The following is an 18342-nucleotide window of genomic DNA, read 5'->3' as shown; positions in this document are numbered from 1 at the left end:
TTGTGGATTAAGTTGGAAGCTGATTCTTATTAAATAGATATTTATAGTACCTATTCCTTACCAAGCACTATGCTACTAGGCACACTGGAACTCTAAAGATAAATAACACACAGTTGTTCCTCTCAATTAGCTCAGATTCAAGCTGGGAAGCTGAGAGAGACATGTGAAGAGAAGCCTAAGGATACCAGTAAGTGGAATGTTGTGGGGAAGAGTGTGATCTTGGGGATCACATGGAACTCTGCCTCCTCAACTTACTAGCAATGAACAAATCACTTAGCCTTGCTGAGCCTCAGTTTCCTCATCTATAAAATGAGGTTGTTAAAAAAAGAACTTAGCTCTGGGCTTCTTGGGAGAATTAAATGAGATCATGCATTGCTTAGCATGATACCTAGGTACACAGTAGGCACTCAGTAAGTGTTAGTCACTAGTGTCAAGGGTTTGATTTAGACACTGAGAATTCCAGAGTCAAGAAGCAAAGAGATCAACATGGGCTGGAGATCAACTTGGTGAGACTCAAATTTACAAGGTGAAATTTCATTTAAGCCTTGATTAAGAGTGTTATAAAAGAATGGGAAAGGACATTCCAAGCAAAAGATATGGTATATGCAAAAGTGTGTTGACACAGGTACATATTCAGGATGAGTGAATATATTACTGTGAAGGAGGCAGTTCATACAAGGGAGAATTGGGCAAAAAGAGAAGGAAAAAAACTCAAGAAAAAAAGTACATTTAGACAAGTTATTTAACCTCTTTGTATTCCAGTTTCCTCATCTTTAAAAGTGACTTTCCCTGGTTTTCTTCTATCTTGTCCCAGTCCCATTCAATCTTTCTAGAAGGCATTGTTTTAAGAATTTTATGTGAAATAATCCATTTAATCCTCACAATGAACTGATCATAGGGATGCAATTATTATACTTTTTTTTCTAAGTGAAGAAACTGAGACAGAGAGGTTAAGTAACTTAATGAATGTCACACAGATAGGTAAGCTGTAGAGATACAATTTGAGCATAAGCAATTTTTTGTGTTATTGGGTTTTTTTTGTTTTGTTTTTTTGTTTTTAATTTGGAAGCCAAGGGGAAAGCAAACAAGATGTCAGTTTACTGAAAGAAAAACGCTTACAAATCATGGCTGTCAGTTTAGGCCTAGTTTGTCTTGGCTGATGCAACTCACTAATTACCCTATCTTGTTGTGAACTGAATAATAATAATAATAATAGCTGCATCAAAAAACATGAAAGTCTTATGAGCTAGGCACTGTGTTAAGTTCTTTATAAGCATAAGTTATTGCCACAGAAACCCTAAGAGGTAGGTACTGTTATTCTCCCTAGTTTACAGAGGAAGAAACAAACAGAATTAATTTATCTGCCCAAGGCTCACATAGGATAACTGAAATTTGAACTGAAGCAGGCTGGTTCCAGATACTGCTTAGTCATAAGACAAGAGAGTTAACAGCATAGGGGTTGGACTTTGGGGATACCTTCGAAAGAAACCTACTAATATGAAAGATGACAAAGCTGGTTTCTCATTTTATATGACTGTTCTGGTTTCATAGTCCATTTCCCTTCCCTGATTACACATCTGACATTCCCTTGTCTATGTACCTGAGGGCATCTTAATATGTGTCTCACATGAATAGTCTTATAGGAGACAAGCATATGAGAGGGGATCATCTCTACAGGAGATTGGAAGCAGCAAAGAATCAAGTCACAGTGCCACATTAGGCACCTGCTTGGCACCTCTTTAATACCTACACATTGGGGTTATTGTAAATGGTCCTGGTAGGTTGAAAGCTTTGAAGGGTATATGATTGTGGTGTTTATTTTTATTCCCTAGTGCAACTGCTTGTCAGCTTTATAAAGACAGCCTGGCAGCATTCAGTTGGTATCTTACCTTTACAAGAATAAAGGAAAAGACATCCACTACTTTTCCTCTTGTTGGAATAATTAGGAAGAATAGTTGGGGAGTAGTTTGAGGTTCATATTTACCCAAGAACCTTAAAGTCTGGCTATCTGCAATCCATGTTATTGTTCTGTTATATTTTGTTTAAGAAGCTTGAAAGGACACACAGCCCATGGCAGAACAAATAAACAAGATCTTAGGTTTGTTAACGAGTAACCTCAGGGAAGAGAAACACTTTCTTTTAGTCCATTTTGTATTTGATCGCTGATGTTTGAACCATACTAAGGGCCCCATGACACTGCTTAGATGACTCCTACAGGCCTATCTCTCAGTGATGTGAATTATGAACCTTGCTATAAAGTTGTAAATTGGTTCCATTATTTGTTTTCAACAAATGATTTTAGTTATGAAGTCCATTATCACTTGGATCCATTGAACAGAAGCTATAGTTCTTTAATTATTCAGTCATGTATCACTTAATGACAGGGATATGTTCTGAAAAATGTGTTGTTAGGTGATTTTATCATTGTGCAAACATCATAGATTTGACTCACACAAATTTATATGGTATAGCTTACTACACACCTAGGCTATATGGTATAACTGATTGCTTCTAAGCTACAAACCTGTGTGGCATGTTACAGTACTAAATATTGTAGGCATAGCACAATGTATTTGTGTATCTAAACATATCTAAACATAAAGAGTTATAGCAAAAATGTGGTATAAAAATAAAAAATGGTACAGCTATATAGGTTACTTACCATGAATGGAATTTGCAAGACTGGAAGTTGCTCTGGGTGAGTCAGTGGTGAGTGGATGTGAAGGCCTAGGACATTACACTACTGTACTATACACTACTGTAGACTTTATAAACACTATGCTTAGGCTACACTAAATTTATTTTTAAAAAATTCCTTCTTTTGGTGCATGGAACGATGCCCAACCAACTGAGTCCCCAAAATTTCTTTCTTTAATAATTAATTAACCTTAGTTTATTGTAACTTTTTTACTTTATAAACTTTTTTAAACTTTTTTACTGTTTTGTAATAATGTTTATCTTAAAACACAAACACACTGTACAGCTGTAGAAATTTTTTTATATACTTATTCTATAAGATTTCTTTTATTTAAAATTATTTCATTTTACTTTTTAAACATTTTTGTTAAAAGCTAAGATACAAACATACACATTAGTCTAGGTCTACACAGGGTCAGGATCACCAACATCAAAATCTTCCACCTCTACATCTTGTCCCACTGGAAGGTGTTCAGGGACAAAAACACACATAGAACTGTCATCTCCTATGATAGCAATGCCTTCTTCTGGAATACCTCCTGAATGACTTGCCTGAGGCTCTCCTTGAGGAGGTGTCACTCTTTTTAGAAGTATGTCCATGGTGGTTTGCTTGATTATTTTTCATCATAGATTTGCTTTTAAGCAGATGATGCACCATGAAATTCCTTTCTATTAAGGAAAACCTTTCAGAGTTTGAGTCAATGTTTTCAAACATTTCAAGGAGTTTGTTGAGGTCTGCCAAAGCTTCTGCTAAATTCTTCACTGTGAATTTTCTTGAGGGTTCTTCTTTTTCTCCTGCAGGTCCCTTTTCTCTTGCTTCTTCAGCTGTGTTCCTGTTTCAGTTCCAACAACTCATTAGTCAATTCCTCAGAAATCACCTCTAAGAGCTCCTCAATGTCATCCTCACCCATACCTAGGTTAAAGCTGCTTGCCATCTCAACCATAGCTTTGTTGATTGTTGCAACTTCCTCACCCTTGGCAAATCCTTTGAAAGCATGTATAAACCTCTTGAGTATCTTCTTCCAGATACCATTCATACACTCTTTGGTGGCATCACCCCAAACCCAAGCAATGTTCTTGATGCAGTCAGAGATGTAATTCTTCCAGAACTGCATCAGCGTTTTCTCAGTGGTCTTCCTCAGTTGCAGCAATAGCCTAGGCAAAGGTCCTTCTCAAGTCAGAGGCCTCAAAATATGCAACAACTCCTCTATCCATTGGCTGAATGAAAGAGGCAGCTTCAGAGAGAGAAATACCACTTTAATGTTGGGATGTAGATTACCAGTAAAAGGGGCATGTCTTGGAGCATTATCAACAAACAAAATCTTGAAAGATATGTTATTCTCCAAACAGTACTTCTCCATTTCGCTGCCATAGCAACTCAGGAGGATATCTTGGAAGAGGACCTGGGTCATCCATGGCTTGTTATTGCTCCTATAGTACACTGGCACCGTGTGTTTATTGATATGCTTGAAGGCCCTGGGTTTTCACTGTGCCAGATCACAAAGGGTTTCAATTTGTAGCCTGAAACATTGCCCCCAAGTAAGATTGTTATCTTGTCTTTAAAACCCTGAAACTTAGCATTGATTTGGCCTCCTTGTGAATGAAAGTCCTTTCAATCATGTTTCCAGAGTAGGGAGGTTTCATCCATAATTTGTCTGGCAAGTAATTCTCCTCCACAATCAGCTTATCTAGAGTTTCCAAAAAGTCTTTAGCTGCCTTCACATCAGCATTCACAGACTCACCACTCACTTTCACATTATGTAATGCATAATAATTCTTAAATAGTTTAAACCACCTATAACTAACAGTGAATTCATCACCATAGTTGGGTCTATCTTTTTCCCCCACATCATAAACAAACTTTTTGATTTGGCTGTGATCATCATGATGCAGAGAGGGATATGCTTCTGTGTCTGGTCTTCAATCCTGGTCATTAACAGTTTCTCCATGTCTCATATAGGTCCTTCTTGAATTTTTGTTAGTTTTGTTGCCTTCAATGACAGCTTCAGTCACTTTGTTTTTGTTCTTCAAGATTGTAGCTATGGTGGCATGGGACATGCCTGACTGAAGAGCAATAACCAATCACTGATTTTCCACTTTGAGTTCCTTAAACACTTTTAATTTTATTTCCAGGTCAAGTGATTGATGTGGCCTCTTCCTGGAAACATTAGCAGTGGATTTTGTATGCTTAGGGACCATGATGAACAAAACAACAAGAGATTAAATCAAACACAAGAGACAATGCTGCAATCAAGAAATGCAGTAAACATGAGTTGTATGGATCTGCTGTCAGCATAACACGCTATACTGTTTTACTTTTTTTTTAATAAATAGAATGAGTACACTCTAAAATAATGATAAAAGTGTAGAATAATAAATACATAAAGCAGCAATATAGGCATTTATTATATATCATTATTCAGTTTTAGGTACTGTACATAATTGTATTATTATTCTTTTATGTGACTGGCAGCATACAAGGTTTGTTCACACCAGCACCTACACAAACACATGAGTAATGCATGTGCTATAATATTATAATAGCTATGAATTCACTAGGTGATAGAAATTTTTCAGTTCTATTTTAATCTTATGGGACCACTGTCATATATGGGGCCCATCACAACTAAAATGTCATTATGTGGTGTATATGTATTAAGAAATACACTACTATTTTATTTCTCTAATATACTAATTTGCCCATATGTAAAGAAAAAAAACCACAGTATTCTTTTTGATCTGAAAACACTCATAGATTCTTTTTTTAAAAATAGTAGCTGTATGGTTTATTAAACCAGTTCTTTTTGAGCAATGACACCAGGATATTGACATCTAAGTGAATGTTGCACACAAGCTCATCATCTGTCATCTTCACGTGGCCAACAGCCACTGCCAGACACAGCACCTTCTTCATCTGAAACTTGATTGTGGATTTCACTTCATCAATGTTGGCCAACATGTTTTCATTGTGGGTCAACAAAGACGAGAACTTGCCAGCCTTATTTAAGGCTTGTGCCCAGGATTCCTGGGATCTGCTGGATCAGAGACTTTGAAGCGAAAGAGGCATCATTCTTCTTGACAAATTTCTTATTCTATTTTTTAAATTTATCTTAAAAAATTTTTAATTTATTTTTTTATTGTTCAAAATATTACAGATGTCCTTTTTTCTCCCTGTAGACCACTTCTGCCCCACTCCTCCACCCTCCTCAGTCCCTCACAACACTATTGTCTGTGTCCTTGGGTTATGCATATATGCATATATATTCTTTGGTGAAACTCTCCCGCTGCCCACCATCCACCTTCCCTCTGGGATTCGTAAGTCCCATGCTTCCATGTCACTGAATCTATTCTGTTCATCAGTTTGTTAAGTTCTTTAGACTCCACATATAAGTGAGGTCATGTGATATTTGTCTTTCTCTGCTTGGCTTATTTCGCTTAGCATAATATTCTCCAGGTCCATCCATCCTGTCCTAAAGGGTACAAGATCCTTCATCTTTACAGTTGCATAGTATTCCATGGTGTAAATGTCCCACAGCTTTTTATCCACTCATCTACTGATGGGCACTTGGGGTTGTTTCCAGATCTTAGTTATTATAAATTGCACCCTTATCGACATAGGGGTGCATATATTCTTTCTGATTGGTGTTTTAGGATTCTTAGGATATGTTTCTAGAAGTGGGATCACTGGGTCAAAAGGCAGTTCCATTTTTAATTTTTTGAGGAACCTCCATACTGTCTTCCATTGTGGCTGCACAAGTCTGCATTCCCACCAGCAGTGTATCAGGGTTCCCCTTTCTCCACACCCTCGCCAGCAAGTGTCATTTGTTGATTTGTTAATGGTAGATATCCTGATAGGTGTAAAGCAATACGCATTGTGGTTTTAATCTGCATCTCTCTGATGATTAGTGATGTTGAGCATTTTTTCATGTCTCTTGGCCATCTGTATGTCCTCTTTGGAGAAGTGTCTGTTTAGGTCTTTTGCACATTTTTTAATTGGATTTTTTGTTTTCTTCTTGTTGAGTTGTATGAGCTCTTTGTACACTTTGGAAATTAGCCCCTTATCAGATACATTCTTGGCAAATATGTTCTCCCATACTGTGGGTTTCCTTTGTATTTTGAAGCTGATTTCTTTTGCTGTGCAGAAGCTATTTAGTTTGATGTAGTCCCATTTGTTTATTTTTTTTCTTTTGTTTCTCTTGCCCTAGGAGACGTATCAATGAAAATTCCACTACGTGAGATGTCTGTGACTTTACTGCTTGTTTTCTTCCAGAATTCTTATGCTTTCATGACTTACATTTTAAGTCTTTTATCTATTACGAATTTATTCTTGTGTATGGAGTAAGCTGGTGAGCTAGTTTCATTTTTTTGCATGTAGCTGTCCAATTTTACCAACACCATTTACTGAAGATACTGTCTGTACTCCATTGTATGCTCTTGCCTCCTTTGTGAAATATTAACTGACCATAGTAGCATGGGTCTATTTCTGAGGTCTCTGTTCTGTTCCATTGATCTATAGGTCTCTTGTTGTACCAATACCAGGCTGTTTTGATTACAATGGCTTTGTAGTACAGTTTGATATCTGGTAAAGTGATCCCTCCAACTCTATTCTTCTTTCTGAAGGTTGCTATGGCTATTCAGGGTCTATTTTGGTTCCATACAAATTTTTGGAATATTTGTTCTAGATCTGTGAAATATGCTGTTTGTATTTTAATAGGAATTGCATTGAATCTAGGGATTGCTTTGGGTAGTATGGACATTTTAATGATATTAATTCTTCCAGTAAATTAACATGGTAAATTCTTCAACTTGTTTATATCTTCCTCTACTTCTTTTTTCAGTGTCCTGTAGTTTTCCTAGTACAGGTCTTTTACATCCTTGGTTAAGTTTATTCCTAGGTATCTTATTTTTTTAGTTGCAATGGTAAATGATGGTTTTTTTTTAGTTTCTGAGAGTTCATTGTTGGTGTATAAAAATGCTGTTGGTTTCCGGGTGTTAATTTTGTATCCAGCTACCTTGCCGAATTCATTTATCAAATCTAGTAATACTTAGATGGAGACTTTAGGGTTTTCTATATACAATATCATGTCATCTGGAAACAATGACCGTTTTACTTCCTCCTTTCCAATTTGGATACCTTTTATGTTTTCTTTCTGTCTGATGGCTGTGGCAAGGACTTCCAGTACTATGTTGAATAAGAGTGGTGAAAGTGGACATCCCTGTCTTGTTCCTGGTTTTAAGAGAAATGGTTTTAGTTTTTAACTATTGAGCAGGATGTTGTCTGTAGGTTTGTCGTATATGGCCTTTATTATGTTGAGGTATGATCCCTCTATTCCCACTTTGTTGAGTTTTTATCAGAAATTGGTGCTGGACTTTGTCGAATGCTTTTTCTGCATCTATTGATACGATCATATGATTTTTGTCCTTCATTTTGTTTATGTGATGAATCACATTTATTAATTTGCAGATGTTATACCAGCCTTGCATCCCTAGAATAAATCCCACTTGGTCGTGGTGTATGATCTTTTTAATGTATTGCTGGATACAGTTTGCTAGTATTTTAGTGAGGATTTTAGCATCTATGTTCATCAGGGATATTGGCCTGTAATTTTCTTTCTTTGTAGTGTCTTTATCTGGTTTTGGGATTAGGATGATGCTGGCCTCATAAAAAGAGTTTGGGAGTTTTCCCTCCTCTTGAATTTTCTGGAATAGTTTGAATAGAATAGGTGTTAATTCTTCTTTGAATGTTTGGTAAAACTCGCCTGTCAATCCAGCTGGTCCAGGACTTTTGTTTGCTGGAAGTTTTTTGATTACTGCTTCAATTTCCTTAGTTGTTATCAGCTTATTCAGGTTTTCTGCCTCTTCTTGATGCGACTTTGGAAGGTTGTATGTTTCTAGGAATTTGTCCATTTCCCCCATGTTGTCCAATTTGTTGGCATATAGTGGTGAAAATTTAGGAAATAATAATGAACTAAAATGTAAAAAATAGAGAAGCTACTGGGAGACAACATAGGCAGAGAAAAGATTCTGAAAGAAGGGCCAGCAAAAAATTAAGGGAGAGAATAGGAATAGGATAATAGTTGAAAATGAGAAATAAAAATACTATAAAGAGAATAAGAGAAACTAACAATTGAACAAAAAGACAGGAAGACAGAATGGAGGATAACAAAAGGATGAAAGAAAAGAAGAAAAAGAAAAAAGAAGAAAAATCAAAAGTAATGCCTGTGGATTGAGAGGAAAGAGAGATATAAAGCCTGGGCCAAAAGGGAGTCCAGTAAGAGATCTGGGGGAAACAATAAAGGAAAGCAGTAAACTTGGTTATAATGATAAAGTCTCAGTCGTTAAGTAGGGATATCAAGAAAGTCTTGATAGTAGAAGCAAGGATAAAAGTAAACAAAGCAAATAAACAAAACAAAACAGAGAAACAAAACTGAAAACAAGGTAAGCAAGACAAAATTCTTTTCTAAAAAAATTTTAGTTAAAAAACATTTAAAAAAAATTTTTTTTTAATTATTGTAAAATTTAAAAAAGAAGAAAAAACAAATAAATTTCCCCCCTTTCTCTTCTTCCTAAGGGAAAAAGAGACAAAACAAACAAACAAACACACAAACAAAAAACCAAAACCAAAACAAAAACAAAAACAAAAACAAACAAGAAAAAAGACAATCAGGTGAGTTTCTTCTGGGCAGCTTATGTTGTTTGAGTCTCTTTGTTTTGTATGCTGATTTCCGTTTTTCTGGGAGGTACTTATGTATCAGCCAATGTGAGGGGCTGTTTAAGTTTGGCTCTGGTTTCCTTAAGTAGATAGCTGACCTGAGGCTTTCCTTGGACCACCTCCTCTTGTCAGATATTTTGCAACTTTGTAGTTGCCTGGTGTTACTCCAGAGTCTTCTGTAGAGTTTTTTAGGGTGCAGGATGGCTAGTGTAGCTCAGGATATCACTCTCCTTAGAGGTTTTGCTGTCAGGCACTCACTGTGAGTGAGTTAGTCTCTGCTCCACAGCCAGCTCCTCAGTCCATACGCTGTCCTCTGATTCTAGTTCCCCGTGCACTGGCCTGCTGCAGTTTCAGATTGATTTCTGTCTGTTGCCTTTTCTGTACATGCCGTTTTAGCAGCCTGGGCTCAGTGGGTTCAATTAAAAAAACATTCCGGCCCAGCCGGGCGTGGCTCAGTGGTTGAGCATCAACCTAGGATCCAGGTGATCGGGGTTCGATTCCCTGTCAGGGCACATGCCCGGGTTGCGGGCTCAATCAATCACTCTCTCATCATTGATGTTTCTATCTTTCTCTCTCCCTCGCCTTTCCTCTCTCTGAAATCAATAAATATATATTTAAAACAACAACAACAACAAAAATTCCAGTAAGCCCTTTGCCTGCCCAATCTCCATCCAGGTTTTTCAGCACTTCCTCCAGTTCCAAAACAACAGTCCCTGGGAGTCTTATTATTGTAATGTTCTCCTGTGAGCTGCTCTCCCTTCCCCCTCAAGACTGTGCCCTGTGGGGGTATCTGGGGCATCAGTGAGCTGGACCAGCCCCCTTCCTGTTGGGGGTGGTGCTCCCAGGCTGCAGGAGAGGCAGGTGAGCTCCACCCCTCCCTTCCCAACTCTGGTTGGCTGGTTGCACCAGGCAGGTCCCTCAGACAGTTTACTGTGCAGACACCAATCCCAGCCTCTGCTGGTTTGTCTATGTAGTGCACGCCTGGAAGGTGGGAGCCAGTTCAGCAATCAGAACTCAAAAAAATGCACAAAGCAGCAAACAGGACCCAAAGTCAGCTCCACGCAGCTCCCCGCACCACTGGTCTCAGCAAAGCTGGGGCTACTCCACGCACTGCCATGGTGCCCCTCATGGCTGGTCACAGATCCCAGAACCTCCCCACTGGTAGCTCAGTGCCACCAGGACGCCCCTCAGGGCTGGTCACAAATCCAAGCTTCTTAGCACTGGGAGCTCAGGGCGGGAGGGCTCTCTTGCCCTTCCCATGCCACGCAGATTCAGTGCTTTCTGGGGCTCAACACAATGCCTCACAGGGAGGCAGAGGGTCCCTATGTGCAGCTGCTCAGTGCAGTCCTCTGGTCCCTTACTACTCGGGTGCCAAACGCTTTGGGACAGCCTTTCCTATGGTTGGCACCCTGAGCATTAGACACCGGCCTCATCCACCACTAGAAGCTTTGTTTCGCTAGGAAGGTGTTGTCCCCTCCTCGTGGGCTCACCACTCCCCTGGGTCCCTCTGCCCTCTGTGTGGGGCGCTCCTTTCCCTCTCCTCCACTCTGGGTGTGAGATCCCAGGTTTTGGATGCCCGTCTGCACTCCCGAGGGGAAGGAGCTTTTCAGCCTCCAAGCCTCAAGGCTAAGAGCCCAGTATAGGCTTCAGGGGTGGTCTCCCCTTTTCTATGCTCCCCCTCTCTTACCAGACTCTATGATGTTTCTTCAGTGCTCCCTACTCGCACTCAGTCCACTCAGGTATGTTTCTCTGGTTTTTGCAAGCTGGCTATGTAGTATTTTAGGAGTAAAGTACTGTGGCTGGGAGCAAGGGTGCTCTGATGCTTCTCATAGTGTTGCCATCTTCCCCCTCCTCTACCCTATGCCTTTTGATTGGACTATTTATTCCATTTACATTTAAGGTTACTATTAAACTTATTTAATGTCATTTTTTCCCCCTTTATGCTGATATACCTTTTTTTCATTATTTCTTCTTCTTAAAGCAGTCCTTTTAGCATTTCTTGCAATGGTGGTTTGGTGGTACTGAACTCCTTTAGTCTTCTTTTCTGGGAAGCTCTTTATTTCAACTTCAATTTTAAATGATATCCTTGCTCAAGCAGGTTCTTGCTTTTCATTACATTGAGAACTTCATGCCACTTCCTTCTGGCCTGAAGAGTTTCTGTTGAGAAATCTGCTGTTAGCCTTATAGGGGTTCCCTTGTAGATCACTGCTTGTCTCTCTCTTGCAACCCTTAATATTCTCTTTGTCCTTAACATTTGCCATTTTAATTATGATGTGTCTTGGAGCGGGTCTCTTTGGGTTCCTCTTGCTTGGAACCCTCTGTGCTTCCTGAACTTGTGTGGCTTTCTCCTTCACCAGCTTAGGGAAGTTTTCTGCCATGATTTCCTCCACCAAGTTCTTTATCCCTTACTCACTTTTCTTTCCCTCTGGGACCCCTATGATGCAAATGTTGTTTCACTGCATCTTGTCCCAAAGTTGCCTTAGACTGTCCTCATGCTTTTTAAATGTTTTTCTTTTTGCTGCTCTGTTTGAGTGCCTTTTTCTACCTTGTCTTCTAAGTCACTTACTCTATTCTCTGCTTCTTTCAGCCTGCTTTTAATTCCTTCCAGCATATTCTTGATATCAGATATAGTATTCTTCATTTCTGCCTGGTTCTTATTCATCATATTTAGTCTTTTTTTCATGTTTTCACTAAGTCCCTGGACCTTTCCATTAAATGTCTTGTGGTTCTCATTAACTTACTTGAGCATCTTTATAACCATTACTCTGAACTCTATTTCTGATAACTTGCTTAACTCCATCTCATCGAGGTCTTTTTCTGGCAATTTTTCCTTTTCTTTATTTTAGGGAGTTGTTTCTTTGTCTCCTCATTTTGATGGCTCTCAATGTTTGTATCTGTATATTAGATATATTTGCTGCCTCTCAGTCTTGTGGGGTTGTATTTTGTAGTCTATGTCCAGTGGAGCCCAGAGGTGTGTTTTCCTTATAATTCTGAGCTATTTGCTCTAACCTTATCCCTTTTGTGGATGTCCCTTTTGTGGCTTTTTGGGGGCTCTCCTGTTGTGATTGGGTCAAGATTGTTTTTGACCCATTCTTGTGAGGACTCTCCTCTCACGTTGGCTGACTGTGTGGCTCAACCCCAACCTTGTGAGCTGTTGTACAGCTGCTGTCAAAGCAAGACAATACACAACCAAATTGCCAGGAAAGAAGCAGGATCATACAAATATCTTGACCATCACAATGAAAACATTCCAAGTGAAAGTAGTATTGAGAGAGTGATGTGAGAACACAAATGCTAAAGCAAAAAAAAGAAATAAAAAAAAATACATAGAGAAAGGGATATTATTACTAATAGAAAGAAAAAAAGAAAAAATAATAACATAAAATAAAAAGTAAGAAATAGAGAATCTACTGGGAGATAAAAGGGGCAGTGAAAATATTCTTAAAGGAGGGTGAGCAAAAAATTAAATGTATAGCATAAGAATAGAAAAATAGTTGAAAAAGAAAAAGTAAGAATACAATAAAGAGACAAACAGAAATGAACAAACAAACAAAAAACAGGAAGATGGAAGGCAGAAAAAGAAAAGAAAGAAAGAAAAAAAAAGTTATCGCAATGGAGGAAGAAGAAGAGAGAGATAAAGCAAGGGCATTGAGGGTGTCCAATAAGAGACATGGGGGAAACAATAGAGAAAAGCAGTAAACTTACTGGTTATAATGATAATATCCCAGAAATTAAGCAGAGAATATCAATAAAATCTTGATAATAGAACAAAAACAAAACAAAGCAAAAAAAGAAACAAGCAAAGCAAAACAAATTTTTTTAAAAATTAATTCAAAGATTTAAATATTAAAAAAAATTAAAAATTTATAAAGAAATTTTTTTCTTTCCTCTTTGTTTTCTAAAAAAAAAAAAAAGTCAATCAAATGAGTTTCATCTGGGCAGCTTATGTTGTCTGAGGCTCACTGTTTTGTATGCTGATTTTGGTTCTCCTGGGAGGTACTTGTGTGTCAGCCAATGTTAGGAGCTGTCTAGGTTTGGTTCTGGTGTCCTTAGGTAGTTGGTTGATCTGAGGGTTTCTGTGGACCACCTCCACTTGTCAGCTATTTTGCCTCCCCCTTGTGGTTTCCTGGTCTTACTCTAGAGTCTTCTGAAGAGTCTTTAGGATGCAGGCCGGCTAGTGTAGCTCGAGATATTGCTCCCCTTACTTAGAGGCTTTGTTGTTAGGCACTTACAGTGGGGAAGTTAGTCTCAGCTTCAAAGCCAACTCCTCACTCTCTACCGTATCCTCCAATTCTAGTTCCCCATACAATGGCCTGCTGTAGTTTCAGATTGATTTTAGTGTGTTGCTTTTTCTGTATGGGCAGTTTCAGCAGCCTGGGCTCAGTGGGTTCGATTTAAAAAATTCAGGTGAGCACTTTGCCTGCCCAGCTCCCAGCAAGGGTTTTAAGCTTTTCCTCCAGGTCCCAAACAACAGTCCCTGAGTATCTTATTCTTGTATTGTCCTATGAGCTGATCTCCCTTCCTCCTCAGTAGTGTGCCCTTTCTGGGGATATCTGGGGCTTCAGTGAGCTGAACCAGTATCTTTCCTGCTGAAAATGGTGCTCCAAGCCTACAGGAGAGGTAGACCTGCTTCTGCCCTCCTGTCCCAGGTCTAGTTGGCTGATCACATGGGGCACTTATTTTAAACTCTCCACTATGCAGACATAAATCCCAGCTTTCACTGGTCTGTTTCCCCAATGCAATCAAAAACTCAAAAATGCACAAAGCAACACACAGGCAGAGAACCCACCCTGCAAGGTCCCTTGCCCCCACTCATTGGTACCAAGCAAGAGAGGTCACAAAGACAGCCCCATGCAGTTCCCCTGGACAGCTGAACTCAGTAAAGCTGAGACAGCTCCTTGCCCACTATCCTAGATCCCCTCAGAGCAGTTCAAAAATCTCAGATTCACCCCATCAGCAGCTCTGGAGGCTGGAGTGCCAATCTTCCCCTCTGGTGGCTTCAGACCCTCTCTGGCAGTGGGAGGGCTCTCTTCCCCTGACTCACACCACACAGTTCAGATGCTTTCTGAGATTTTATACAATGCCTTACAAGAAGCCAGAGGGTCCCTGTATGTTATTGCTCAGTGAAGCCCCCCAGCCCTTTTCTATTCAGGAGACACACACTGAGGGACAGCCTTTCCTATAGTCAGCACCCAGTGTGAAAGACTCCTGTTCACCCTGCCATTAGAAGCTTTCTTTCACTGGAAGGAGCAGTCCCCTCCTTGCAGGCACACTGTTCCCCTGGGTCTTCTGCCCATTGTGCACGAGCTCTCCTTCCTTTCTCCTCCACACCAGGTTTGAGATCCCAGCTTTTGGATGCCAGTCCACACTCCCAAGGGAAGGAAGCTCTGAAGCCTCTAGCCTTAAGGCCCCAGAGCCCAACACAGGCTTCGGGGGGACTCCCCCTTTCTACGACCCCCCCCCCCACCTTACCAGACTCTATGATTTTTTCAGTGCTCCCTACTAGAAATATGTTCACTTAGGTACATTTCTCTCATTTTTCCAAGCTTATTATGCAGTATTTTTGCTGTAAATCAAGTCTGTGGCTGGGAGCAATGGCACTCTGCTTCTTGTCACAGTGCCACCATCTTCCCAGATCTAAAATTTATCTTTATTGTTAAAAGTAGTACAGATGCCTCCCTTTTTTCCCCATTGACCCCTTCTACCCTATGCCCACCCTTGCCCCAGGCCTTCACCACACTACCATCTATGTCCATGGGTTATGTATATCTGCATATATGTTCTTAGGTTAATCTCTTTCCACCCACACACCCACCCCTGCCTTCCCTCTGAGATTCAACAGTATGTTCCATGTTTCTTATTCTTGTTGATTTTCTTTAACACCTCAAAGTCCATGTGGGGACATCCATGGCCTTGGCCTCATTACAGTGCTTCTGGTCCCCCAGAACACATACAGAGAACTTGGGATAGTGAGTGGATTAAAGCCTGATGGAGCCTGAGAAACGTTTGTCCTTCTGAGGGTCATAGTTCTTCAAGCTGATCTGTAGCTCCACCATTTCCAAAAATTTCCAGCGCTTGTGTTGGTTCCAGTGTAGGACTTTCTGCACCACCTATTAGAAGATGTCATGGGTGGCTTTGCTGCTCATGGTTCCTCATGTTCCCAAAACTTGAAAAGCCAAATATTATTTCTGTAGCAATTATCACAGCTTCATTCCTTTCTCCCCAACTGCCAGTATTTCTGGATATAAGGGAGTGAGGCATAGGGGAACATTAGAAAGCAAAACAAATATAGTCCCTGCTTTCCCCTAACCAGAGCTTATAGTGTAATAACAAAGACATGTATTAATTATTCACACAGGCAAATCTAAAAGTCCAACTTTGAAAAGTGTTGGGAAGGAAAACTTCCACATGCTGTGAAAGAATAATATGAAGGCCTAATTTAGACTGGCAGACCAAGTAAGGCTTCTCAAGGAATTGCTATATAGTAGAAATCTGAAGAATGTATAGGAGTTAAGTAGGTGAAGAGTGAAGAAAAGGAAGAACACTTCAAGCTGAGCAGACTGTGTTTCCATAGGAGGAAGGGTTGAAAGGCTAGTGTGGTAGAATGCAGAGAGTAAGGGGTATACATTTTGAGGTATAATTAGAGATATAGTAGGGTACAAACCATGAAGTCCATGTTAAGAAGTTTTTGTTTTGTTTTTTTCTAGAAACAATGAGAAACCACCAAGGGTTTAAAGTGTGGGTAATACAGTCAGATTGGCTTTCATTAAGGTCACTTTACTGCAGTGTGGAGTGGACTGATTGAAGGTGGATAATATGGATGCAAGAGGATATTGAGTCCAGGTGAGAGATGTTGGTGACTTGGACTATGGAGATAGCAATGGAAGCTAGTATGGCAGGGGAGGAGTGGGTGAATTCAGGATATGTTTGTGGGCTAGAGCTTAGATGATTTATTGATGGCTTATATGTGGGAATGAAGAGGTAGGATGTGTCAAAGAAAATTTCCCAGGTTTTTACCTGATGCAAATGAGTGGGTGGTGGTGTCATTCACTGAGATTAGGAGTACAGTAAAACGACAGACTATAATTTGAAGGGGAAGGTAATGATTTCTATACACACATATGCAGAGCTGTGTATTGCTCTACGTTCAAGTTGGTTGAGAGTACTAACAGGGGAGGCCATATAAACTGAATACTTCTATCATCTGCTATAATAGACCCTCATACCATCTCTATTATATGGCTCTATCTAACATTTTCCATCCAAGCCATTCACCTCAGCAATTACCCTTAAATATACCCAGGGCAATTCTTGCTTTAATGCTCCAGCTCTTACTGCCCAGGATGCTTTCTTGTCTCATCCTTAAAACCCTTCCCAGAATCTTTAAGACAGAAGGCTTTCTCCATCTGAATTCTAATAGCATTTATTGTCTGCAACACTCATTTGACATTTATTTATCACAAACTGGTCATTTCTAATTTACAAATGGTTTGAGTCGCAAAGTTCATTTATATGTCAGTTGTGTGATGTACAGAATTCATTTTTCTATTATCTTTTAAAAAAAAAATCATTATCTTTTTTTGGTTCTCAAATAATCTTTAATTGAAATATTGTCCTTTGTAGTTCTTAATTAGGTGGGCATTCCACTGCACCACTGTTGATGTCATCTATGATGTCATGAGGGTAGCAGCCATCAGAGTTGCAGCCCACCAACTGGGCAGTCCTTAGGATCTCTTTAATGGTTCCAGAGAGTTATCCAGCTAAAGATGAGTGTTGCATCTGTTGGGTAGTGTTGACAATCTCATTGAAAGTAATATTTCCACTTTATGCTTCTTTACTTCTTTCTGTCTCTTGGCAGTTCTTTTAGAACTTTGATGATCAGGTAGAAGGTACTACATCAACCTGGACCTAAATGTTCTGGATGGTCAGTTTCACTGTAATCCTCAGACTCTTGCAATCACTGTTTGCTTTAGCGATATCCTCACCAAACTTTTGGGAGGCAGACCCAGGGAGCCAATATTGGGGGTTTGGGCAGATATGGCACCAGTTTCCTCCTTGGTGCACCTCAGGTATACAACTTTGATTTTGTTGGGGTAGAACTTCAGCGGCATGGTGGAGACTGCTGGTGTTGGATGAACCTGGATTCAGGACCACCAAAGAAAGTTGTACTTAGGCCTCCTCCAAGCCAAAAGCCAAAACCAAAATCATTATCTTGAAGAGATATCTGTACTCCTATGTCTATAGTAGTATTATTTACAGTGGCCAAAGTGCGGAAACAACCAAAATGTCAGTCAAAGGATAAATGGAAAAAGAAAATGTTCTCTATCTCTATATCTCTATCTCTAATCTCTATAATCTCTCTATCTATCTCTATCATCATCATCTCTATATCTATATATCTATATATCATCTATATCTATAGATCTATATAACACTATGTATATAATCTATATTATTATGTAGTGTGTACTAGTGTATGTATGTATAGTGAAATATTATTCAGCCATTAGAAAGAATGAAATCTTGCCATTGGGACAGCATAGATGGACCTGGAGGGCATTATGCTAAGTGAAATAAGTCAGATAGAGAAGGACAAAAGCTGCATGATTTCACTTATCTGTGGAATATTTTTAAAATGTTGGAACGCATAGAAACAAAGAGTAGAATTGTGGTTGCCAGGGACTGGGTGGGGGTGAATAAGGAGAGGTTGGTAAAGAGTACAAACTTCAGTTATAAGATAAATAAGTTCTGAGGATCTAATGCACAGCATGGTGACTATAGTTGATAATACTGTATTATATAATTGAAATTTGCTGAGAGTAGAACTTAAATGTTTCCATGTTTTAAAGGAAAGTAAATATGTGAGATGATAGTTAGCTAGATATACGAAATCCTTTTACAATGTATACATATATAAAGTCATAATTTTGCAC

The 18342-nt window shown here is 39.4% G+C and overlaps 1 pseudogene across 1 annotated transcript; it reads right to left on the bottom strand.

Moving 5' to 3' along the window:
* Nucleotides 1-5461: 5461 nt before the first annotated feature.
* LOC308551019 (large ribosomal subunit protein uL1 pseudogene) lies at nucleotides 5462-17520 on the bottom strand (annotated as a pseudogene). Its single transcript has 3 exons — nucleotides 17395-17520; nucleotides 15260-15519; nucleotides 5462-5789 (listed from the first exon to the last, which is right to left on the bottom strand). The product of its transcript is annotated as a large ribosomal subunit protein uL1 pseudogene (transcript).
* Between the last annotated feature and the right edge of the window lie 822 nt (nucleotides 17521-18342).

The sequence above is a fragment of the Miniopterus schreibersii genome (assembly GCF_964146895.1).
Source record: "Miniopterus schreibersii genome assembly, chromosome: X".
Classification (NCBI taxonomy): Eukaryota; Metazoa; Chordata; class Mammalia; order Chiroptera; family Miniopteridae; genus Miniopterus; species Miniopterus schreibersii.
The sequence above is the reverse complement of the archived record's forward strand: the minus strand, read 5'-3'. Positions and strand labels throughout refer to the sequence as shown.